We start from the raw sequence: 26,421 nt of genomic DNA, 5'->3' as shown, positions 1-26,421 counted from the left end.
CTGGAACACATTTCTTGGATTCCAGGAAATCCTAAGCTGATTGTAGAACTTCCACAGGATGAAATATGTAGAGGTAAGTGCTCCTTTTGATGTATCTGAAAAAGAGCTATGGCAGAGCGAAGGAGGACTTGAGAAAAACATTGTAGATAAGATCTGAGTATGTGTCCAAATGTGAGCACGACCACTTAAGTGTATCCCTAGTCAGAGATTTTGTAGTAAATCTTTTCTAGGGATTTATACTATGGTTTAGTAGTGTAATAAAATTGTCTGTTAATTTACTAATCAATTTTAGACAGGAGAGCTCATATCATAACTATGGTCATGTCTTCAAAAGAAGCACTGCAACACGGAACAAGTCCTGTTCACTTCTCATCAGTTTGTCCTTTGCATTTTGGTTTTCATCTTAAGCAGTTCCTAAAGAATGCTACTGTTAACTTTGTTTGAGGCTAGCAACTAAGATGCAGGACACAAGAATTTTTAAAAATATATATTTAAGCATTATTTAGCTGTCATGATCCATAAGTATGACAATATTTTTGTGAATATGTTTGTTAAATAAGAAAAAAAACTTCGTAACAAGTTAGTGTCTAAAAATCCTAACTTCAGCCAAGTACAGAAAGCAACAAGATAGAGCATATGAGGTGAAAAAGAGAGGAAAAACTCATTCTGTACATACGTACACTAATTAGAGAGATGTGAGATGGAGCCCAGCAGTTGAGAACCTTTGCACTTGCACCACACTGACACAGTTTCACTGTGACCAATCTCCCCACAATGGAGGAAGACCTGGAGGAGAAGGGCAAAAATAATGAGCTCAGGGAACAATGTCAAGAATGACCAATTATTGTAAAGAAAGCTGCATTTTTTAGGGGGACTGAGAAGTAAACTTTGGCTTAGATACACAACTGTACCACGAGTCATCAGGTTGTATAAACAGCTTTCGCTGAGATAATTAGTGGTGACTCCTGTCCTGAGCTAGCCAGAGCAGCATGGGGGCAGAAAGTGTATGTGTGGCTCAACCTTGGGGTTGAGTTTGAAAACTGGCCAGCTACTAAAATGAACTTTGAAGAGAGTAATGGGCTTGACCTGGATCATTCCTTGTACTCCTTTCTGGTGACTTGACACACCCAGCACCCCGATGATGAGAATACGGGGGCTGGCAATGGGAGCTAGGTTTGCATGGTGATTCAACTGCATATTACAAAAGCTACATTGTGCTTCTGGTATGATTTCAGTGTGCTGCAGTAATACTCTAAAAAATCAAAATGCCATGAAACAACAATTATATAAAGTAAATTTGGTATTAAGCTTTAAATCCTCCTAATGTGGAGCCTCTTAGAGGGTGTCCAACTCCTACCTCCACACGCTATCAGTGCATTTTGTGTAATACTGGAATTAAAAAAAAATAAAAATCAGTACTTACAGTGCTTTATGGTATCAAAATAATTGAATTTGGAAGAAATAGGTGAAATCCTACTTATGCTGATGTTAGAAGCATTTCATTTTATAGTCAATTAGGATTGCATTATGGAGAATACAGCAAAGGCAACAAAGACAGCATGGTGAACTATTTCCTTGTTACATTGATGAATGAAGAGATTCTGACAGGTCTGTAACCTGAGAGTTAGGAGATCATCATCTAAGATATGTTTACATTCCTTAGCACAGGTAATTCAACTTCCAGATTCTTCAAGGGGTTTTATATTGGGGTGTTTTTGTTTGGATTTGAAGAGCTTTTGATGGGGTTTTTTGGTGGGGAGGGGACAGAGGTGTTTTTTCTTTTTAACAAGAAATTTTCAGAGAAAGTACTAACAAGACTATGTGTCAAAAATCTATTTACACTACTGATAAAAATTCATAAACAGGAGTTACAGATACTAGTTCACTTTAATCTATCCTGCCTGTCACCTCTTAAAGGGTTAAATGCCCTGTAACTGTGCCACTACTTTAAAAATTATTTAAAACTTTCAGTGAGCTATCTTTCACAAAGTATGACAAATTCAGTTACTGATAAAAGACTGAAAGATACTGAAATTGCTTTTTTCTATTTAGAACTAATGCATGAAAGATTGCTTCTTCTAGCTTATGAATATTAAACTTGTTCTTATTTTAATCTAATAGATGAAAAAAATAGTTTCCTGTTATTAGTCATGATGGTAATGTTCTTATTTTTAATCTTCTCAAGGTATGTGTCCTTTACACACGGATGGATAATACTTCTCTCATTTTGCAATGCTTCTTTTTATATTTTTCTCTAGTAATGAAAATTCAGGTATATGCTTTCCTTTTAATTGTCATTAAACCTATGACAAAAAAAGAAGTACTTTTGCCTGGTAATATTTTTCAGTACTGTCCTTGTATAAGATTCAAGAAAAAAGCAAACTACAATTCACCATACCCCAGTAACTTCCTGGAATCTTCCACAAGAAGATTCCCTTCCCCTCTGTGCCCTCATCTCAGTAGACCCGTGCTAAATAATTGCTAATGCTGCAGCCAATACTGCGAAGAAGTAGAAGCAACATAAGGAAAAATTATTGCAAAAATGAGAAAAGAGGAGCTAAGTCTCCAAGTTATGGAAAATTAATTTTTAAGCATTCTAATTAAAATTTTTAATAAATAGCCATTTTCTCTATGTTGACTGTAAAGAATAAATGAGATACACTTTACAAGTGTACTTGGATGCTGTTTCCAAATAAACTTTCTCCCTATACTTTGAGAGCAGGATGACATAATTTAATGCTGTTCAGGCTGGAGGTGGCTCCTGGGTCCTGGTTAATTTCCAGTTAAGTGGACATCTGGGGTGGCATTTGTGCTATCTTAGGACCATGGAACCATAGAGCCAGTAAGGTTGGAAAAGACCTTCAAGATTGAGTGCAAATTTTGGCTGAACACCACCATGTCAACAAGACCATAGCACTGAGTGCCATATTCGATTGTTTCTTGAACACTGCTCTCTTCCATGAGCAGCCCGTTCCAATGTTTAACTACATACAGTGAAGAAATCCTTCCTAATGTCCAACCTGAACTCCCCTAGGTGCAGTTTGAGGCTGTTTCCTCTTGTCCTGTCCCTGGTTGTCTGGGGAAAAAGGCTGACCCCCACCTGGCTACACCCTCCTTTCAGGTGTAAAGAGTGATGAGCTTAACCCTGAGCCTCCTGTTTTCCAGATTTAACAACCCCAGCTCCCTCAACTGCTCCTTGCAGGACTTAGTCTCTTACCCTCCATTAACTCCTATGCCTTGACATGTTCCAGCACCTCAAAGTCTTGAAGTGAGGGGCCAAGAACTGGAAAGAGTGTTCAAGGTGAGGCCTCACCAGTGCCAAGTACAGAGACAATAATTTTCCTGGTCCTACTGGCATTGAAATGTTGTCCTCTTTTACCTTGTAAACTTAAATGAAAGATTTAGCTGTGGGAGTGAGCCTCTTTCCCACAAGATCAACATGACCTTTGGAGTTGTATTTGATGCTCAGATCAGTTTTGGCTAAAATGATATATCATTTTCATCTTAAATAATATTACATTACATAATATTGCTTTTACTTCACCTGTTTTGTTTGGATGATCCCAGTCTTGTGATAGAGATTTTCCTCCTTCTGACTGTTTTCAAAACCCAAATATAACACCTTTCATTTACTTCACTGAAGAAAGGTGTTTGCCTAATTTTTCCAGGCAGGTGGAACATTATCTTCAGTTTAGTACAGGAATCTTCAGTGATTTTGGGCTCAAAACCTGATGAAGACAAGCCTTGGTTCCAGATTTCACCAAACTGCACATAACTCTCTAAAACATGGGGTCTAGGAGAATTCCTGTCAATGCTATGGCACTGCTGTTTGGGACTAAGGTTAGAGAAGTTAAAATATTTTATTTTCCATCATCATTTTTACTATTAGGTTTGGGATCCATAACCTGTTGTTCTGAAACAGAAATCTGTAACAGAAATCTTGCTGCTTGTGCCATCTTCCCTTGTGCTGAGAGCAGAAATTATTGTGTGTTCCTATTTTTCATGCTTGCCCTCATTTTGTTTACTTATATAAAGAAATGTGCATGAGACACAGTGAAGCTATGATGTTCTAAGGGTAGAGGCTTCCTAGGAGGGGAAGAGCTGCTAGTTAACATGATGGAGAAAAAAACAGAAATATTTGTACATAAATGAAGCCCTTTTTCAAGAAGACCTAAATGAGCCTCATCTTAAAAAATGAAAGGTTTGTTTGACCATCACACATGCATGAGAATGTCAAATACACTACCTGGTGTTCCACAGAGTATTCTTCTGGTTTTCCAAACATTTTAAACGTGCCAAGGACTAAATGTTCTGAGTTCAACAAATATGATTTTTCTTTAAGGCTTTTGTTAATACTATTATACTGCTATTGCTTTTTTATTATTATTTTTTACTAGAAAACTTATTATTAAGATCTAGTAGACCTTATTTTATTTTGAGATTCAATTACACACTGTAGATTTTTATTCATTTAGATTCATCATGATTTACACACCTTACAGAGCGATGATAATTGGTAACAAGAGAATTAAATTTCTCCATTCCTTCTCCAAATATACTTCCATTTGAATGACAGCCTTTTTGGGAATCAAAGGCATTGTATTCCCACTCTAATTTGTTCATATCAATATAATTCCAAATCATTCTTCTTTTTGAAAACCTCTTTTTTCCTCACACATAGGCATATAATAGAAAGCAGGAAAATAGAGAACTCTTTTCCTGTTTTTATTCTAAGTTTCAGTAATTCCTAAGTATTTTCTAAGTATTAGTTTATACAAGTGAACTACAACTCTTCAGATAGTGCTGTATTGCCAGTCATGTCTTCTCTTGTTGTTCAAGGAAATCTTTTTTTTAAATTGGGACCCTCACATTTGTATAAGGGTTAGGACCATTATATGTACCCAAGAACCACTCAGTTGTAGAACAAGCATAATTTTGTGTTATTCCTTTTCACATTGACCAGAACATGAATGAAGTGTTTCCTTTAAATTAAAAAAAATATATTTTTTTTTTTCATCAGAGATTTTTTAGTATCTAAAGTCAGGATTTCTCAGAGTCCAATTCCACTTTACCTGTGACATGGCTTTCTCTTTCACTATCCATTGGGTAACAAAGTACATTTACATCAAAACACTGCAGTACCAGACAGTGAATAGGGAGAATTATATTAATGTTGTGATTAGTAATCACAAAAAAATTCTTAACAAAGAATCTAAACTCAGAAAATAGTGAAATATTTTTAAATTTCAGCTACACTCAAGCCATTAAATAAGAGTACTCATAATATAGGAGGAAGTCAAAAGAAGAAAATAGTATTTTCTTTGGACACTTTGCCTTCTAATTCAAAATGGTATCAGGTATTATTGATTTTAAATACTGTAATTCTTCTGGCTTTTTCAAACACGCACAGTGTTAAGGATGTCATAGATGCCTAGATAATTTCCATAAAGTGCTGTTAAGTAAGTGCATTTAATTTCCCTTTATAATTTTAAACCATATGTTAAACTGCTTCTTAGAGGTTTCCCTTTTTAGTGTTACTCATCCCAACATTTTACTCTTGCATATAGTTTATCCTCTGTCTTCTCATAAACAGTGATTCCATCCAGAATATTTATTTTAGTCAATTTTAATTATCAAGCAATAATTTTTGTCTGGGCAGAAAAACTGCACTCTGCCTTGTTCCTGGAAGTTTAAAGTCATTTAGTTCAAAGTTCTGTGAACTCCTTTTCTCTTTCTCATCTGAGTGAGCTGTTGATAGTTTTCATTTCAAGAAAGGTCATCCCTCTGTCAGGAAATTTTTGTCAGAAAGTCTCAAAGGAATTTCTTTGGCATTGTATATCAAATCCTTAAAGCAAAGTATTTGATACATAAAATAGGATTTGTTTTCCTTCTGGCTGTTTGAAAGATATATCAGTAAATGAACAGAATCAGAATTTGGGAAGAGCAAAAACCTTAAAACACCTTTCTTTCCTTACTGGTGTTCATAAGGAGAGTGTTGACAGGAGAGTGGGGATATACAGTTTAAATCTGTAAAAAAGTCTGAGCATTTTGGATCACAGAAAAGAGTTGAAGAACAATTTATCTTTATTTAACCTGGTTTTCAAGTGCATTTAAACTAAGATATAGTTTTCATGCCCCTCAGTTGTTTGGTAACTAGGACAGAAAAACACTCTTGGCACACTCCACTGACAAATTCAGATCCTGAACAGACCTGAGAAGAAAACTTAAAACCACAGAAAAATACAAAAAAATAAAATTATATTTTGTTATTATGGTATTTAGTCTGCTTTAATAATCACAAACAAGGTGCAGGCTTTTGCCTATTACCAAATGTTATACAGTAATCTCCTTGGATTTCATCTGCTACTTATTGTGATTTAATTTATTTTAGTGAAGTTGTTCTTGTCTTCCAGTAGGATATATTAGACTCAGTTTCAACTTACTGTTTCTGAAAGTTCTGAATGTCCAAGATTTGTGGAAAATGAAGCAAGTCTGTTGTAATTTGAGAAGAGTGCCACAGAGCCACACACTACAGAGTCATTGCAGAGCAGAAATACAATGGTTTAATCCAAAGTACACACAACGTGAGGATGTCTGGGGTTTCTCTGAATTGATTGAAACATTTAATTGTTTGTCCTAGACTGCTGAAGGGTAAAATTTATCATCAGACTTATCATCTTCATGCATATAGTGCTTAACATATGAATTTCAGTTCATATATGAACTGAAACAGAATTTGGCCTCAGCTTTGGAGCTGGGAGTGGTATTCACACCCACAGATGAAAGCCTTGGATCTTCTAATGCAGCGTGGGGACACCTGGTATCTCAGGAGAAAACTTGAGAGAACCTATTGAGCTGAGTGGGCTTTCTTGTTTTGCTCATTCCAGTGTAAGTAATTTCCAGGCCTTTAGATTTATATTGGATATTGCAGATAGATTTTTATTAATTTGATCCGATTATGTTAGAATGATCTCGAGGACAGGGTAAAAACACCCTAAAGGATTAGACCCCACTATTTTTCTGAAGAGCCTACTCTCTGCTGACATGGGTCTGAAATAAATCCTCAACTTACTCAGCATTGTGGGAAGATCTTGATCTGCCCCAGAAACAGACCCTTTGTTTTCTGGAAATAATGTTGAGGAAGCTGACATGCACAGGAGAATTTAGAGGCCCAAGTGAAGGAGGCAGGTAAGCACAGCTTCTATGGATCTAAATTTTGTATGCAGGTATTTTATATGTTTTGTGGGTCTAAAATTTAATCAGGAACCCAATGTAATTCACAGCATGTGAATGGGAGTTTTGTGAGAAAAGATAAACGTATTAAGCATCATAATACCTTATGCCTCAGCAACCCAATCCCAAATTACGTTTTCAAACAAAATGTGGACAAATTCTAACCAACACAGTCCACAGGTTGCTACTATAAGTATAAAATAAGTAAATTTTTTCTTCTGTTTATAAAACAGAAGTTCTGTGCCTGATCTCAAGGCAGGTCAAGCAAGCCCTGACCAATTCTGAACCATGCGGTTTAAAACACTGAATGAAAAAGTACCGGGACAAACAATGACATATCAGGAAAGTAGTTCAGTTTGTTTTTCCCTTTTAAGCAATATAATGACAATATGAAGAAAAGCTGAGGAAGCTTTGTGCTATTGCACTGTAATAGCTGCCATTTGGTTTCCACACTTTTGCAGATTACTAGCAAATGCCAGAATTTCTAAGAACTGCTCCTCTGCTGCACTATTGTGGCTTTTCTCTTAGATCTGGTAAAACATGCAAATAAGGCCCTGCAAGCAGGAAATCATGGGACTTCTTCAGTTTGTTACATTAATACTGTCAGACTCCGGTTAAAAATTCAGTATGACTGGGACAAACAAACTTTAATCGGCTTACTGGAAGCCTCAGTCACAATAGTGCCACTGTTTTCATTGTTAGCATTCCTTTGTTTAAAAAAGTCTGAAAGGTTTTCCTTTCCTCCATAATATTCTCTCTTGTTAATACCTGAATTGGGGCAGTATGTGGCTGTGTGCCATACCTCATTTTTATGTCGAGCATACATATTGTGTGACATTCTGAGGCAAACACCTTTATCCTGGAACCCCACAAGTGCTCAGTGGGATCTGCTGGCTTACTCAGCGCACAATGCCAAATTGTGTTTGAATTTGTCAGCAACTTTTGTCACACTCAGGCAAGTTGTTATCAGCAGGGTCATTCCAGTTTCTCCTCTTTAGTTTTCCTTCTTAACATACCCTGAAAAGGCCAGCAATTTTTTCTGGGAAGGAAAGATCTAGCAAACATTTAGACCTTCATTAGTCTGTTTACAGTTGGACTTGATTTTAAAAGTCTTTTCCAGCCTAAATGATTATTCTAGCAGTTTTGCACTTTTCCATATTGAAAATAGAGATTAGAAATAAATTGAGATTTTTGACATGACATTTCATTAATACCTTGTCCAATGGCATTAGCATTTTCATATGTTGCTTGGAAATACCAAAAAATACTATATTCTAAGATGCCTTTTCTATAGCTCTCTCCTCATCAATGAATTGGGGCTAGCCTACATTCAACTAGTACTCCTCTGCCTTTCTAGTTTCATGCGCCTGAATCACTGCTATTGGGTTTCTAGGCACCACACAGAAACTGTACACAGTCAAAATTTAACTGTTTCTGTTACTCCAGTCATTTAGCTGTCCATGGCTTTTCGTACAAATCTCTAATGAAGAGTTCTGCTGGATTCAGCTTTTCAGGAAAGCCCTGTGAGGTATTATTGCTTTCTCATGTTGTCATGAGTGAAATGTTAAAATTTCTTCATTTCTATCAAAGCTGAGGTACCCTTGCAAAGAGCCAGAACTTTAACTTTTCAGGATGGGAAAAGTCAAACTCAAATGTAGATTACCTGTTTACACAGCTACGCTATATTTTAACTGGTGTTTCTAGATTATGCTTTTAGACTTTACTAATATGCACTTTTTTAAACTGTTTGGGAGTTTTTTAGACCTTAAAGAATAAAATCCCATTTTTCTTCTGTGAGGTTTTATGAGGCAATGGGCAGCCAGATCAGCAACAAGGCAGTCAGTCTAAGTCTGCGTAGACTCTGTCTTAGTACCTTCTCTGCTCTCTGCAGAGTTTTACTGAAGGAACTGAATGTTGGTTTGACTCCTTTCCATCTTTACATTCATGTGGCACCCTTTTGTGCTTTCAGATTTGTTAAACTTTAGTAACTGTCATCACTGAAAGGAATTTCAATAAAATATATGCAAAAGGGGATTTTCCTGCAACTGACATTTTACTTTTTACATTACTCTACAAACTTCACAAGAGTTTGGTTGAATGACTGATGCAGGTACCATTGAAACTGTTTAAGAACAGCAAGTTGTGTTTCTTGAAATAATGTTTTCCCCTTTCCTTTATCCCCAGTCTTCACCCATTCATTTTGCCTGGAATGTGTTAGAAAAGCATGTTGATGATAGAAAAGCATGTTCTAAGAATGAGAATTCACCACAACGTATCAAGGACTAGTTGAATGGAGCTCTGAGCAACCCGATCAAGTACAAATTGTCACTGGCCAAGGCAGGGGGGTTAGAACTAGATGACCTTTAAACAACCTAAAAAGCATTCTATGATAAGAAACATGTTGTTCTCCATACTAAATGTTAGAATAATTCCTCTAGGTCTGTATGTAGAATTAAAACATTTTCTGCTTTCACTGTGAACTCACATACAATTCTGCCTGTGATCAGTGTTCGATTTCCTTGTACAATTTGCTTTTCCATTGGACATATCAAATGAAATGCATTCAACAATATCTGAGCTTCCAAATTCACATGCAGTCTACATAGAAATTCTTGACTTATCAGAAAGAATCTTTGTTTTTTGTTTTTTGTTTTTTGTTTGTTTTTTTTTCCCCTCAGATGTGCATTACCTCATTTTAGCCACCAACAGAGTGGCAAGGTGTCACTTTCCAGGGATCACTCGGTGAGCAACACCGCCATCTAGTGTGACACCGGTCCCGTCCTTTCCTTCCCTTCCCTCCTGTGCTTGCAGCACCGCAGGATGCATCCCTTGGGCTAGGATCTTGGGTGTGACGATTTCCAAAACAAGCCCCACACCTAAGTTTCTTCTACAGAGATCCATATGTTCTGAGAAAATTCTTCTCAGTACTTTTAAAGCACAGAAATCTGACATTCAGCTCATGGTAATTTTTAAATGTGTGAGCTTGTGTAGGCTTTTGTTTGGGTTTGTGGGTTTTTTTTGCCAATATTACTTTTTTTTTTTCCCCCACCTACAGAGTGCATTAACTGCCATAATACAATTTTCACCTAACTTTCTGACCTAATAATTTTAGTCTCTTAGTCATATTCCTCCAATTTTTGCTGTATCCTTGGCCTTGTTCAAGGATTTTCCTCTTTTCAAACTATAATGACTTAACAGGCATTCTGTCATTGCATAATCTACTAAAGCAATTTGCCCTTTCAGTGAGTTTTACCTGACCATTACTGTCGTATTTTCCCTGCCAGTAAGATGGTAAATATGACCTTTTTCATGACTAGTAAAAGGCTATAGATTTTGTGTTGACCTGATTGTGCAGTTCTCAGGACTTGTCTGGACTTGCCCTGGCCTGAGCTACTTTAACCACCTTTTTATACTTCTCTGTTGGTCTAATTCCTAGCTTTAGTTACTCCTGTGAATACAATTGACTATAAACGTCTGACAGACTAGGTTATTCACTCTTTGCCTAAAGACCAGTAGCCCCTTATGGCAAATAAAGTTGAGGCAGGCCGTGTGCAGTCTTCAAACTTGAGTTGTGAATCAGTGAAAGAAGCAGACCGTGATAAGAACAGATGTAAAGGTAGTCCCAGCTGAATGCCAGCAGTGAGGCAGAAGGGGTCCTGTACACACACCTAAATTGAAACCCTATTTGGAAACACCTCAGGGTGCTGATGGTCTGCCACCACGTCCATGCTTGATGCAGACAACTAACCCTGTGACACAACAGATATGAACAGGGAACACAACACCACTGAAAAAAGTAGTTGTTAGTTAAGTGTTGAGTAACAATCTTAGTGACATAAATAGTAAGGCTTTTGAGGATGAGTTTGGACTATAACTTAATATTACTGTGGCAAGACCAATCAGTTTGTTCTATTATATTTAGACTGTTAAGATTATTATCAGTTAAAAATAAATTCTAGGCTCTCTATGTACCTTTATGGGGTTTTTTTGGCCTTAACTGTTCTTTGATTATAACATACCCATAACAGGCATTATCAGCTCTCCTTGGAACTGAAAAGATCTATTTCATCTTTCGTCTAATTTATTTACATTTCATCCTTTCACTATTCCTGAAAACACAATTAGTCTGGAAGACCTGTCTATAGCAACTTCCTCCTATTGAATAGTTAAAATTGATTGCATAGCACATCAATACTAAAGGAAAAAACACTGGAAGAACATTTTGGACTGTAAAGTACTTAATAGTTTTGGCTTATGAAAGCCCTGAAATAAAATCTAGGTTTTCTATGAGGTCTGTAGAGCCAATTCTATCTTATTTGATCTAATTTCTCATAATAGCATAATTTGCATCTTCTGTTAGTTGGAGACATAAGTGGCAGCACTAAGAATCAAGTGCTGAGCTACCTGAATTATATCTTCCCCAACAATACCACTTGGGGTTTTAAAGGACAATGATATTAAACAATCTCTTTTTAAAAAAATCATCCAAATGCAATATTTGTTATAAATTCTACATGTGTATACAAATATATTTTATTTTGACTCCAGTTCTTTAGTTGTCCCAGCATTTGAAAATATATAAATATATTAATTGAAATTATATTTTAAAAAAATCAAAGTCTATGCAGTTTTCATAAGGACAAAAGTTTAGAGGGTAATTATTTTCAAGAACAAACAATTTCAGGTATGAAACATAGTTCTATCCCTTGGTCATACACAAGTCAAAAAGCCAGTATATGTAGCTCTTGAGAATACTAAGATATTTTCTCAAAACTTTCTTACTGTCTTGACATCTTCTAGTTGCTTATTCTACAAGATAGTGCTATAGTCTAGAAAACATGGGGTTTGGGTTCCTAAGGCTCCCGAGTAGCATGAATTAAATCACAAGAAGGAGCCATTAACAAGTGGTTTGTCATACACTGTAAACCCTTTCTTCTGGAAGAACTTTAAAAGAACATTGCTTGGCATTTGGAATTACTGTCATGATTAATGATGTATCATTTTCTTCCTTCTCCCCACTTTGCTGAAGAGCTGTCCTACAATTCTCAGCACTGTACCACAACTGGAAACAGTGTAGTAGTTCTCAAGAATTTTCAATGCAATAATTATTTACCTGTATACCTACCTACCTTCTGGCCCTGCCTCTGAAATGTAAGATGGGCAGAGGGTAGGGATGGGATGCTAAGAGGGTCATCCAGGACCTTTTTATGCTGTTGAAGATGAAACCGAGAGTCTGGATTTTCAATTCTTTGTAATTTACTACCATATGCAAAAAATTAGCAACTACAAATTCGCATGAGAAAGACAACCATTTTCTGGAAAAAAAAAAAAGGTATTGCTCCTACAACAAAATACTTTTGTCCTCTCAACTTGCCTCACTCTTGCATTGAAGTAGAAATTTCTGCAAAATCTGACACTCATCTGTAGCTAAAAATTATTTAGCCAGTGTCCCAGAATTCAATTCAGCTGAAGTCATCTGCCTCACAAATTTTTGGTTCCAGGTAGAATAAGCAAAATCACTTTTATTCACTTTTTTGGAGTGAATAAAAACAACCAGACAAAAAAACCCTAATGAAACCAGACAGGATCTTTTGCAGAAATGCAGTTACACAGCAGAAAAGTTGCCTGATAGATGAACTTTCAAGTCTCCTTTACCATGAAGAAATTAGGAATCAGGATGGGTCTCTTAATCTATTGTTGGTGAATTGAATTTTAGGTGATTTTTCTTCCTACTAATACAGTAGTACTCAAACTTTATTTGGAGAAGTGACAAGTGGGAAATCTGTTTAACAGAAGGTGCGTGAGTTCTCAGAAACCCTTTAGAATTTGTGGAGTATCAAAGAGAAGGGTTAAGTCAGGACATTCATAAATGAAACATGCTGCAGGTGCTAGCTAAGGGCATCCTGCAAACCTGTCACTAAGATTATTCCTTTAAATAAAAGTAATTGTAGATATATATCTTTAGAGTGACATTTGTAATCACTTCTTTCTTGTTCACAATCGTATCTTTTATTCTCTATGATACTTCCTTCTTTCTACAGCTGTCTCAGAGACTTCTGTTTCACCAGCAATTTTCCAGAGTACTGTCTTTAAAGAAAAATCCAAAAATGTCACAGACTGACTTGCCTAACACATTCTTGATATTTTTAAAGTATGGCTAATCCTAATTTCATGAAACTGATTCCAGACAATTTCAGAATCAGATGACCTTTTGTGGTAAATGCTCAATTTTCCTTTCTGATCTGATTAATCTGTTTATATACTGTTTCTTGATAAAAACTTCAGACTTATTTTTTCAATAGGTACTAAAAATAATGCTATAAATCAGGTCTCTATTCAGAAAACCCCTACATTCTAATCAGAAGATGGAAAATATTTCTATACTTTCCCATTTCTTAACAATGATTACAGTCTGATATTAAAGCAGTACATGATAATAAATTAATCTTTGCTATGAGTCTATAAGAGTTCTTACAACTACTAGAGCACAAGATAAACTGACTTCAGCCTTCTCCCATTACTGTGGATAGCCCAAACTATGATACCACATATGAACTTTGTGACATCAAAAATAAGAATATCATTTCTTTATGCTATCAAAGTCATACTGTATTATAGCATTCTCAAATTTGAATTTTCACTGAGTTGGGCTTTCTTAGCAAAGTGTTTGATAGTCTTTGTTTACTGTCTTTCAACAGTGCAGTAGAAAGGGGAAATATCAGACCTACTTTCTCACAAGATCTTTCTGTTTCTCAGAAATTATTTTAAACACGTTGCAGCCTTATTCAGTATGACCAAAATATGAACAGACCCTTTGTCATTGACAAAAAACCAAAAAACCAAAGAAAATTCTTACTCTGCCTTAGCAACTCCTTTTATTTATGAAATGCTTTATTGTCCTGTTGGGATGCTAGTGAGATGCTTCATAAATGATCATTTACATAACGATTCCCCTACCCATCATTATGATTAGCAGTACCAGTTGGTTAGGGTATTTTCTTTTACAGCTGATGCAAATGCTTTGCTCCTTAGGAGAAATTTGTTGATAACACTCCTACAGCAGGGCACAGCTAAAAAATATTTTTCCCCTTGGACAGTTCTCAAGATTTGATTTTTTTAGAAGACATGCAAAGAAATGTTTTATGAAAGCACTTCAGAATTCTATCTAGTCCAGCTTCATATTTGCACATGCAGCTTGAGAGCCAGCCTTGTTATCCTTCACTCAGGTGTGCAAGCTGCCCACCAAGTGAGGGAGTCCTTTCCTTTTGGCAGCTGAACATGGAATGGAGCAGCTGCAAGGCAGTAAATGAGCAATTGCAACAGGGACTGCTTGAGACAACAGCTCCTAGCTTTACTCAGAACTAAGAAAAGGGAAATATTTGGACTAATATCTTCGGCTGTTACGTGGAAATCCTTGCCTATTTCTTTATTTTTATTGACTTTTCACCTATTATCTAGAAACAAGAAACATTTGTTCTGCTGAACCAATGAATTTCCATTGAATGTTTGAGTCTGAAAAGATAGGGGTTTATTTTATATGTTCACATTTTTATTAATTAAAGATATTTTCTAACAGATGTATCTTTATATGTTTAAATAGTTCACTTGTTACTGACAATTAATTTTGTGTCCATTGTTTCTATTACACAAAGAATGAGGATTTGAAAATTAATCTGTTTAGTTGTTTTGTCTCTGTACATCAACAACTTTTGGAGAAAATAAAGATGTAACAATATGCTGGGACTGCAAACTAGACAGAACTTTTGATACTGATCTGCCTGAAGCTTAAAGTTTATTAAAGCTAAACTAGCATTCATTTAAACATTGGTGGCAAGGAATTTCTTTCAACAAAATCATCAATCAACATAGAGAAAAACAACAACAACAAAAAAATTTTCATCCCAAAACTCCACTTTGCTCTTCCTTTCCCCACTGTTTATTAGTTCTGGTTCCTATTCCCAGCTCTTCTTTCCAAATCTCCTTATCCACACCTGTGATGCATTTGTTTCCTGGGGGTGTGCCTGCCCAGCTGAAGTTGTTCAGGTACATTGAGGAAGAATGAGGACTCCTTCCTTTCTGGCAGAAGAGCTTGTTTCACAGTTTTGGTTTAATCTCCAAGAACAGGCTGTACCACAATTCTTGAAAGACTTCCTGCCCTGGAGTCAGTCCGACTGTTCTTTTTCTGATCAGCTATCATACAAGAAACAAAGTGTATGGCTGCAGATGAGTTACAAAGACCCTTTCTGCTGCAGCAGGATGTTAAGGTAATTGCATGATGAATTTCATGTCTTTTCTTTAGAGAGAAAAACTAATCATTTAGCTGGAACTAGAAACTTCAAGTGTGTTTAAAATGTGCAAAGAGGTCTGTAGTGATGGATGGACATCTATATGGGCTGCTGACTTTAATGACATGTGGTGCTCCTATTAGTTCTGAAAAGATGTTTAAGATGAGATATTGTGAAATAGATTTTGGCAGTTTTTGCATTAACCTTATACCTTAAACTTTGTGCACCTCCTGGAAGTTTGCAGATTGCTTATCTTGCTTTACATAATTTAAACTGGAAACTGGCAGTGATGAAATATGAACAGGTTGTTCTTAGAAGTCTTTCTGCTTCCAAATGCTTTAAAGGGTGTGGAAAACTCTTTAAAAGTACAGCAGTCGCTCTATTGATAGCTTGGTGATTTAGAACAGAGTCTGTGAGTGTAGTTGGCAATCTGTCTTCAAGCAATGGGAGATTAAAAAAAAAAAGTGAAAAAAATAGTAGTAGTGAAATACTGGTGTATTGCTAATTGGAAAAAAAAATTGGATACTTTCAAGAAATGGATACTTTGGTAGTTCTAGAAGTTAATTTTTGTGTAGGAGTAAAGTCAGATAAATGTTTCATTGTGGATGACAGAACATAATTATCTGGCTTGTAACAGCCAAAGAGGTATCTGAGTAACCAAAAACACTGAAAAAGTTTCTTCTCTCTTGTTCTAGAAATGTTTGCGTCAGTTTGATGATAAATTGTATGTCTTGGTTGAATTCAGCTGTGATGAGGTTCTTTCTATTAAAAAACTAATTATGTTTGTTTGTTTTGATATGCAGTGTTATATTAGACTGTTTGGTATAGCAGTAGTCCACTCAAAGGCACCATGCAGGTGTGGAATGATGTAATATAAAATGTTATTTTTCAAATAACAGTTATCAGTCATGCACCTGGGCATAATGTCCTATCTATTGTTCCCCAGAAAGATTTTTTTCTTGTGGTCTAGGGATACTTTGCCTTGAGTGAGTATATCCTAGCTGGGAGCCTGCTGAAGATTCAGCCATAGCTGTGGGCAAATTAGAGGCACAAATAAGATACAAAAGAGAAATCTGCAAAAGTCATCACCTCTGAAGTGGCACATGGGATCATAGAGTAGGAAACTCTGGAACTCTGCATTGTTCTGACAATATCTGCAATTAAATAAAAATATTAAAAATTTATAGTGGAAAGAAGAAGCATGCTGGCTATTTTCTTTGGAAAATGGAGGGGGAAAATTCTTTGTTAGTTTCTGAGTTTTAAGAGGATATAAATGAAGGAATAAAGAAAAAATGGACAAAACTGCATTAGATAAGTTGTGAAAATCAAAATAAAGTGTATATACCTTGCCTAATGTAATGAAAATGAGGAAAAGCATAAAGCTGTTATATAGTATGGCCATGAGCACAAGTAATCTGGATCAAATCCAAACAATTGTTATTTTTGCATTGCACTAATATGAAGAAAAGGGGCTTACTGGGAAGTGAATTAGAAATTTTGCTGTATGACTAGTTAGAAAAGGCATTTCCATTAGGAAAAAATGCAGTCATAAGAATGTTTTGTAAAAGCTGATGAGATCCCTTTTGTGTGCAACTTGAGAGTTGAACTCCAAGTTGAACCCTGAAGGAAGACAGTAAGAATAATAATAAAATTGAATACTTATATTGGTTTGAGAGAAAAATAGCTCTTTGGTTTTCTTAGTTTGGTATAAAAACAGTTGAAAGGGCATGTGTATTCTCCTAGGTTTCAAAAGTCTAAAGTTAATGGTGATTAGGATAAGGAACAACTGTGATGGAAAAGTTAGCAGTTATATAGTCTGCACAAGCACATTTAGGCTGAACACTGGAAGTCTGTGGAGAAGGTGGTGAAATGGCTTTGTGGCTGGAGTTATGAGGGAACACCGGCTAAGCATTTTTAGTTGGGTGGGACCTTTTTTTGAATTAATTATGAAATTTGTTTGCCACATCTGGGGGACTGGGTTGAAGGATCAGAAATATAACACTGGACAAATGTAAATGTTCTCTGTAGTGCTTTGGAGGCTAATCAGACTCTAACATCTAAAGATAAACCAGTTTCCTAAGAATTGTGCCAATATTGTACATTTTCTACCAGTTTCGACAGGCTTTGAATTTGTTTGTGGAATTCTTATCTTCTTATTTGTGAATTTGGTCCATTGTTAAAGCAAGAGAGTGTCCATTTCCTCCTTTATTTTTTTCCCTTTCCGCACTTTTCCATCTGGAATCATCTGGGTATAGCCACGTTCAAGGAATATATTATCTAAATTCCTTTCATTGTGGTTCTTCCTTTGAAAGTGTCGAGATAGGAGAGATATTTTAATATATCCTACTGATAACCCTTAGGCTTTTGTACTGAGTGGTCTCTTCTTGCAGAATATTGCTTTCCTTTCATGAGCAGAGGTTGCAGCATTTCTTGTTTCTAAAGAAAGTGCTTCAATTTCACAGATGAAATGCATAAATCCAAGAGCATATATTCTGAGAATTCTTTAAAATTCCACTTAAATATATGCCCCTTAATCACAGCAGGCCAAAAACAGTCACAAAGCTGCCTTTGAAACTACAAGAGGAAGAAAAAAATTCAAATTGAAAACAAGTTCCAAGACCATTACATATAGAGTATATTCTTTGCAGAAAAGTGCTCTAGCTCCTATGGAAGAAAAAAAGAGAGCCTTGGATGACAATATCATTTATGTAGAGCATGCAGCTTAATCTTTCATTAAGCATCTTGAGACAATGTCATGATACTGTTTCCAAGCATCCCATATTGCATGCAAGTATTTAAAATATTTTTCAAGCATATATAACTGGTAGTCAAGACTTGAATAAGACTGTGTTTGTTTACAATTGCATAACATAAAATACATTTAAAATATTTTCAGAATGAAAGAAGGGAAGAGCTTGAGTTTTCTTTTTTTTTTTTTTTGGTTGTTTTTTTTTTATAAATCCTCTCATGTATAAGTGTGGATAGATAGAAGGTAGGAGAATAGAGATAGTGGTGAAGGTCATCTCACCCCTGAGGAGTTACAGCTGTGCTAATTATCAAGCATTAAGAACAAGCCTGCCCTTAATAGGCCACAGCTGGATCCAATTAAGAGGTTGGCTGGTGGAGATGTGAGCTGGAGTTTGTTGGCTGTGCAGAGGAGAAGGAGTCAGTGCTGTGGCTGTGAGGAGCTGCTCATGAAAATCACCAAGAAGGTATGAAACCTTTGCAACAAAATGGCAACATAGAAAGATGTAGATTACAATAACAGGGAAAAGTAAAATTATAAAAACATTCACTGGCAAAAAATGAAATGAATAACAGGTCTAATAATTGTGTTCTTTGACAGAGATTCCAGCCTGTGTGTATGGGGTGGTTGGTTTGGGTTTTTTTTAACCTTTGCAGTATCAAATAAGCAGTTAATATCTACTCAATAGGACCTAGAATGAGCTATTCTCCATAGTGGTGACTAGTCAGCCTCATAGCTCTGCCCGTTTAAACTCTATGATGGAAGTACAGAAACCTCCAATGAAAATACCTGACTTTGGCTAAATCATGTCTTTTTCCAGAATTCATTGGGTTGTGCAAAAAAACATTGCTATTTGGGGAGAACAAATGTGCAAAGAGAGGAATGTGATGAAGTCAGACTGTTAAAGCATTTATTTGGAAACAAGGCTATCTTTTTTTTTTTTTTCTTTTTGGCCAGCATTTGGTTTTGGACCCTCAGGACATGAAATGGGTGCTCATATTGGTCTGTAACTTTTTTAATGTATCTTCCTCAGAAGTTCAAAGTTATATTTGTTCTAATGTGAGATGAACACTGCTATTTCCTTATGAAGCTCTACTTCTGTCCTCCAGGCAGCCCTGGAGGACAGTGAAAGATTGATATCTCAAAACTTTCAAAATAATCCACATTATTGCTGGCAGATCTGACAAAAAGATTGCTATTAGTTGAGTCCCACAGGACATGCTAGTAGACCAAGCAGTCCCATAGGGTGAACGTATTTATTATCCTCATTGTTTTTGATATTATGAAATGGACAATTCCAAAGGACATTGGTTCTGTTTCTGCAAATAGAAGCTCCAACATTAAGGCCTTGCCCAGAGCACAAAGGTAAACATCCATGTAATTTCTGAACAGTTAAGAAATGTGTTAAAGAAATGTAAAATAAGAAAAGAAGTGTGTTAAACCATTAAAGAAACTCGGTTTACCATGAATTAAAATAATTCTTCCAAACACTCAGCTCTTTGGATCCAGGTTTGTTTTGATCACTTTTCAAAAAATAACAGAGCTCTCAGTTAATTAAAAATCCCTTGTATTGCAATAATTTTATTACTTTCAAATTATTTTAGCTATTAATAATTATTTCTTTGCTTGCTTTGATTAGAGGGTCAAATTCTGCTTAGCTAGGTTTTGCTTGGTCAGATCAAAGAATTTACTAAAGAAATAAGGAAATAACACCTTTTCATTCTGATTATAATGTAGAGGGAAAAAATGTTCTGAGTAGCCAAAATCTTTATTCCATAATGTTAGCTGGAAATTCCACAAGAACTCATTAGATCAATACTTTAGAAGAAGTTACAATGTTTATTTGTAGAATCTTATCACTTCTGATCTAGTATTGAATCAAGGAATGGAAGTTCAAGGCTATAAGGACATAATCTGGGGAAAAAAAACCCCAAACTAAACACAAACATTCAAAACACACCTTGCTACAAGAAAACAAACAAACTACCCTGAGTTATTTAAGTCTGTTATATTTAAGTAAAACATCACATACATATAGAAATTTACTAAGGATTTATGAAAACATTTGGCTTTTCGGTCTTATCAAGTTCTTCAAGTAAAGTATTGACAGATATTTTGCTTTTAGCACTGTACCTGAAGTTCTATCACATTTTTAGTACTGAAGTGTGAAAAGTTGGAAAAGAGGGCCATGTACTGACATTGCAGAAGTTATTACAAATGCCATTCTTGGGCTATTTATAAACATTTTTCTCTGTGGAACTGTAGGTTTTTCCTTTTGACTTGCCTCTATCTTGTATGACTAATTGCTGCATCAGAGATGCTAGTGCCTATTTAACTCTTCTTAGCCACTGGGGAGCTAGGCAATCTGTTCTTATGCACAGAAACACTTACATTATACAGAAGATTTCTAAAATATGTGGTTTGTACAAATGCCATTAAGGAATGGAAAGTGTATGCAATTTCCTAAGAGCCTTCTTAGGTTTTTCAAATATATTTTTGAAGTAATTATAGCCTGATTGCAGTTATATCATAGTAAAATGTCATAGCATAATGGTACTGAATCATTTTAATGAACAAAACTCATAACATTGTAGATACAAATCAAATCTGAAGTTTATCAAAGGAGACATCCACTAGGGGATCATAAGTATCATTAAAAATGCTCCTCCACTCTGCTGTAATTTCATTATTCTTCTTTGAATCCTGTCATCAGAACCACCTTCCTTTCAGCTGAGTAAGAACTGATGCCTCTCTCAATGGAGTGTGTCTCTTATCCAGCCAGAAGGATCACTTTTAAGTTCCATGAGGTAAGAGGTAGTCTCTCTCCCTATGAAGTTAAGTGAGCTGTCAGTTTTAGCCCCTGCTGACTGAGGAGCAGAGAACTCAGATCACAATAGTGCTTCTGACATGCTTGCATGTCAGGGAGAGAGATTCATTAGAACTAAAATGCCATTCTTAAAAGCACTGTGCAGCAGTAGCTCCTGTTCTCTGCTAGCCCTGTGCTTCACTCCTTGGAATAGTTAGACCACATTTCCAATAGCAAAAGGGCTTTACCTTTCTATTGTAGACCAGGCACACATCATGAGGATAAATCATGAAAATTGATGGAGCAATAAATCTGTATAATTTGCTGTATCTAAATGAGGTTAGAATTAATGCACTGATGCTCCTCGGTACTTTTGTCTTCGTGGCTTTTAATAGGTTTGATTGAGCAGAAGTGTTTCTTGCAGCTGTCAGAGTTTGCTAATAAAATTAAAGGCACAATGAAAACTTTTTCCTTCACTTGATTTCCTTCAAACTGTTCAAATATCTCACTAAAATAATAATCTTTTAATTAAAAGAACGTAACAGATCAGAGTATATCTGATGTATCTTAGGAGAATTTATAGATAAGCTTCCTTTTTACTATATTTTAGTTTCTAGATGATTTATAGAGGCATAGATTTTCACCCTGAGACTTAATAAGACTGTCTCATCTTGCTTACTACCAAAATAATGGAGCAACAGTGCAGAAAAAAACATATCTTAGATTTGTATCCACACATAGATATTAAGTATTTTAAGCTGTTTTGTTTATAGCAATAGAGTTTTGAGGTGCCTACTAATCCTCTTAAAAATTACTAATTCTTCCTATTTTAAGGAATAACCATTTAAGTCAGTTATGTAGTTTCAGGACTCTAGTTTTCCACGTCTTCCCTTGTAAAATCAGGCAAACAGTCTCACAGATATGACATAAAGAGAAATCCATTGTTGATTATGAAGTTGTGCCAGCTTTGGAATGAGAGGTTATTAATATCTAAAAAGGACTTATAAGTTTTGTGGCAAACACAAACTTTTCACTGGAGTTTTGCATGTATTTTAAATGAGGAAAGTTTGAAGACTGCAAACAGTCACCTTGCTCCTGTGCACCTGGGAATTGCTGATTATGCTATGTATGTAGTTGCCAAACAGCAATACATCAGATAACCTCGTGAGTCTGCCTAAGCACAGAATCTTTCATTTCTTTGTAGTAAAGGAGTGAAACAAGTTTGCAGTAGTTTTGGGGACACAGCATCTTGGGAAAAGCAGGAGTAGGAGAAACTATCAGCAGGCTGAAATTGTTCAAACACAGCTGTCTTTGCTGGAGTTCTGAAAGGGATGTTACGCCTGTGAATTGTAAAATTCACTGCTGATGTTGCTATCAAGACACCTGCTCAAGCATACAAATAATTGTGAATAAATCGACCTTGGGAATTTAGTATTCTCTGCTGTAATCCAGTTATTTCCTTCACAATGAATTAATTACAGCACCTGGAATCAGTTCTTTTCCAGTCACTAGGAAGTTACAGCAACATTTTCTTCCCCAGAGGTTTTGTACTATTATATTGTATCTTGTTCTACATACTTTTTATATTTATGCTTTTTAAAGTTTTATGATTGTGGTTTCACTATTTGATGTACGGAAATCCTCCTAAAAAATAGGAGAACCTGCCATGCACTCCTTGTTACAAAAAGACTATTAAACTTCTTGCAGCCGGAAGGAATGTGGTAAGAACTCTAGGAAGGAGAATCACCAGTTTAAGAGTTTGAGAGCTTTTTACTAGTTAATGTCAAGCACTAACAGATTTTCTTCCTGTCCTTATGTCTCACTCTCAGCTTTTCTATTGCAGACAAGCTAAAATGCTCTATAGAGACAACTGCTTGACTTTATCACAGTAATCCTTTACTTTAGGGCTTACAACCAGGATAGACTTTTTTATTGCTTTTTGATCTGGAAGATACTGGATGTCATAGTACTATGAGAACAAATTGTTGTAGAAATCAGAGTTCTTCCCTTAGGCTGATACAACTTGAGATGTGTGTGAATACTGGCAGGTTTTACTTACATTCGTTTATTTACATTGTAATTTCACACAGATATTTTTAGAAAACTTCTGGATTTTTCTGTAGACATGATAAAACTTAGCTTCATATGATTTATTTTAATTTGCACTTACTCTTACTCCAGCATTCATCTGAAACACAGATCATATTCAAGTGACTATTTGAAGACTGATAGATTTTCATGTTGTCAATTCAGACCTATAACAGCATAAGCAAGCAAAGTTAAGTTACAGCTCAGCATGGCAGGGCCTTTTGTGGTCTTGAACAAAAAGCTGTTAAATTCAGGATTTAGTAATCTCAGAGTCTTTTTTTCTAACCTGTTGATTCCTGCTTGCTTAAACTAAAGTAACAACATCTTTGTACTGGGAATTGCCTCTAAGTAAGAAGTAGAGTGAGAATTCTGAAAGTAATTTTTTTTATCAAATATGTTGTTAGGTGAATGGTACTTTTAGATAATGCTGAGTACCTGTCTTCCAGAAATCACGCCCAGATTGGAAATCCAAAATCGCTAGTAGTGAAATTGTGGGCAGGTTAAAAGGATGTTTACTTTCATTCAGGTCTGAATGCTATCAGGAGCCAGTCACTGAAGTTCACTTGCTGCTGTTTTCCACAATGCTGATAACAGTTGTCATTGAATAAATTCCTGAAGGCATTTATCTGAAGAAGTGCAATTGGCCTGATTTAAAGGTCTTATGCATAGCACAGGACCTTATTGATGTCCTGTGTCATTCCTGCAGGAAATGATATTGTATTAGCCTTCTAATAAAACAATTAACTTCTATTTTTAGATTACTCTGAAAGGCTCTCCAGAGTTCTTTGTGGCTAAATAATTCTTATCCTAGATCTACAAAATTGTGGTGGATCAGCCTTGGCTGACTGTCAGAACCCCAACCAGAGTTTTCTCTTGCTCACTCTCCTCAGCAAGACAAGATAAGAAAATAAGGTCAAAAAGCTCAGGGATCAGGATAAAGACGAGGAAATCACCTGCTAATTACCATCAAGGGCAAAATAAACTTGACTGGAAAAGATTAATGGCCAAATAAAAATAGAATAGGAGAGTGAGAAAGACAAAAGTAAACTCACTTTGCCCTTGTCTCTACCTTCTTCTCAGGGTCAAATTCACTCATGGTGCTTTTGCATCCTCTCCCACCAAGCATCAGTGTGGATATCTGCTCTGTGCGTGGGTTGCAGTTGGATAAGCACCTCCATGCTGTCTACATGGGCTGCAGGTTGATCTCTGTTCTGGTGCCTGGAGAACCTCCTCCCACTCTTACACTGACATTGGTGTCTGTAAGGCTTTTTTGCTCACATTATCTTCACTCTCCATCTCATAACTGGCATGCAGCACTTTTTGCCCTTTCTTAAATACATTATCACAAGGGATAATGCATTTAAGACGTACATTTTTCCTTGATAATGTATTGTTGATGGGCCCAGCTCTGAACAGCAGTGAAGCTGGCTGGGACTGGTTCTGTCTGTGGGGGTGGCTCCCGTTCTGCTGTCACAGAAGGCACCCTGGCAGGTCCCCACAATCACAAACTTGTCACCTAATCCATTAATAACTTCTAGTGAGTAGTATAAGGCTTTTCTTTATCTGCTTTCTGCTGTGACACTTTCCCTGTGGAGCAGTAAAAGTGAACTGGCAAATACCTGGGTTACCTGATGTTTGATATCAACACTTAGAGCAGAAAACTTTCCAAAGGATATTTTTCTTGCATTTTCCCAGTTCATGAAGAAACCGTTTAATATTTTCTGTAAATGAGATTTAAGTGCCACTGAAGAATATGTGAAGAAAGAGTACTGTAGGGTTTAAACACCATATCTCCTGTAACCTTGCTAAGATATTCCTAGGTAAACTAAAGTTACAGCCTTTCCTTTGGTTATAATAAGGCACTTTTAAAAAATGTGACTGTGCTCAACTTAAGTTTGACTGAAGAACTTATAACAATTAAGTTTCCTGACTTGGTATTATAATTATACATATATATATATATGCACATAACAGCTTCTTGCAACATGAGTTTTCTTCCAATTTGCACATTTCATTGAATAAATTAATTTTACAGCTAAGACACTGAAAATGTATGAAATTATATTGTATTTGTTCAAAATATTCTGTAGCAGTAGAAGAAATTACTTGCAGTTTATAAATGTTATTAAAGTAAACCAACTCTGAAATTTTGAAAATTACCATACCACTTCCTGTTAAAAACAAAGTACTTTAAATCAGAGTGTGTTCTTAATATTGCAATCACACATAAGCACCCATTAGAACAACCACACTTTATTACTAATTCTCATAAATAATGGAAGTTTTACAAAGCTTTTAGGTATGGTAGTAGAAAGTTTCATCAACTATGGCAGTTATAGATTGCTAAAAATACTTGTACATTGAAAACTGAAGGTCATACCAGCTATTCCAGTGGTAGTTCTAAAGCATTAAATAGATCTGCTTCTATAAAATAATATTTTTATAGGATATGCCTCACTTCTTTCTCATTTAGGAGTGATAACCTTTATTTGATTAGTTGAGTCTGCTAGAGTAGATATATTATTTCACTGAATATTGGCATGGAATGCCCATGCAGCTGCGCTGCTGCATGAAGCAGTCCTTAACACTGCTGCAGAAAACTCATACCATGACATTCTGCATGTTCTTCTTTTTGCTGATTAGTCTTATTTCATGGTATATATTTCAGCACTCCAATGATTTTGCTGAGCAATTATTTATAAATCTCTCAAGTGCACCCTGACAGTAGGGAATTGAAGAAAATGAAGACACTATCATAGACTGTCCTGAGTTGGAAGGGTGTGACTAGGATCATAGGTTCCAATTCCTGGCTCTGCACACAACACCCCAAGTGCCACACCATGAGCCTGAGAGAATTGTCCAGTGGTTTTTAAACTCTCTCAGGCTTGCCACTGTGATCACTTCCGTAGGGAGCCTGCTCCAGTGCCCAACCATCCTCTGTGTGAAAGGCTTTCCTTATATTTAACCAAAACCTCCCCTGACACAGCTTTGTGCTTTTCCCTTGGATATGGCACTGTATCTAGTATTTACTAGAGATTTTCAGAATCTGTTATGGGAGACATGGTAACATCTTCCTCCATGAAACCACTTCTTTTTTTCACTTTACAAATGCAAAAGCTTGAAGTCTCCTTTGTATATATCACCACAGGATCTCTATGATACAAAGCTTCATGTTTTTCTATGTCTCTCGGAAACCCTGATGTGAGGAACAGCTTTGAGCTGTGGAGCAAAACAAATGATTCCTGGTTTTGTTTCATCTTGTT

General features: G+C 36.0%; 1 long non-coding RNA gene across 5 annotated transcripts in view; it reads left to right on the top strand.

Moving 5' to 3' along the window:
* The first annotated feature begins 15,281 nt into the window (after positions 1 to 15,281).
* The window catches only part of LOC135299989 (uncharacterized), a 180,322-nt gene continuing 169,182 nt past the window's right edge, over positions 15,282 to 26,421 (top strand). For all 5 annotated transcript variants that reach the window (XR_010361842.1, XR_010361841.1, XR_010361844.1 and 2 more), the window contains exon 1: positions 15,282 to 15,497. This is a non-coding gene — a long non-coding RNA (uncharacterized LOC135299989). The remainder of the gene's footprint in view (positions 15,498 to 26,421) is intronic.

The sequence above is a fragment of the Passer domesticus genome, chromosome 4, assembly GCF_036417665.1.
Source record: "Passer domesticus isolate bPasDom1 chromosome 4, bPasDom1.hap1, whole genome shotgun sequence".
NCBI lineage: Eukaryota > Metazoa > Chordata > Aves > Passeriformes > Passeridae > Passer > Passer domesticus.
The sequence above is the reverse complement of the archived record's forward strand: the minus strand, read 5'-3'. Positions and strand labels throughout refer to the sequence as shown.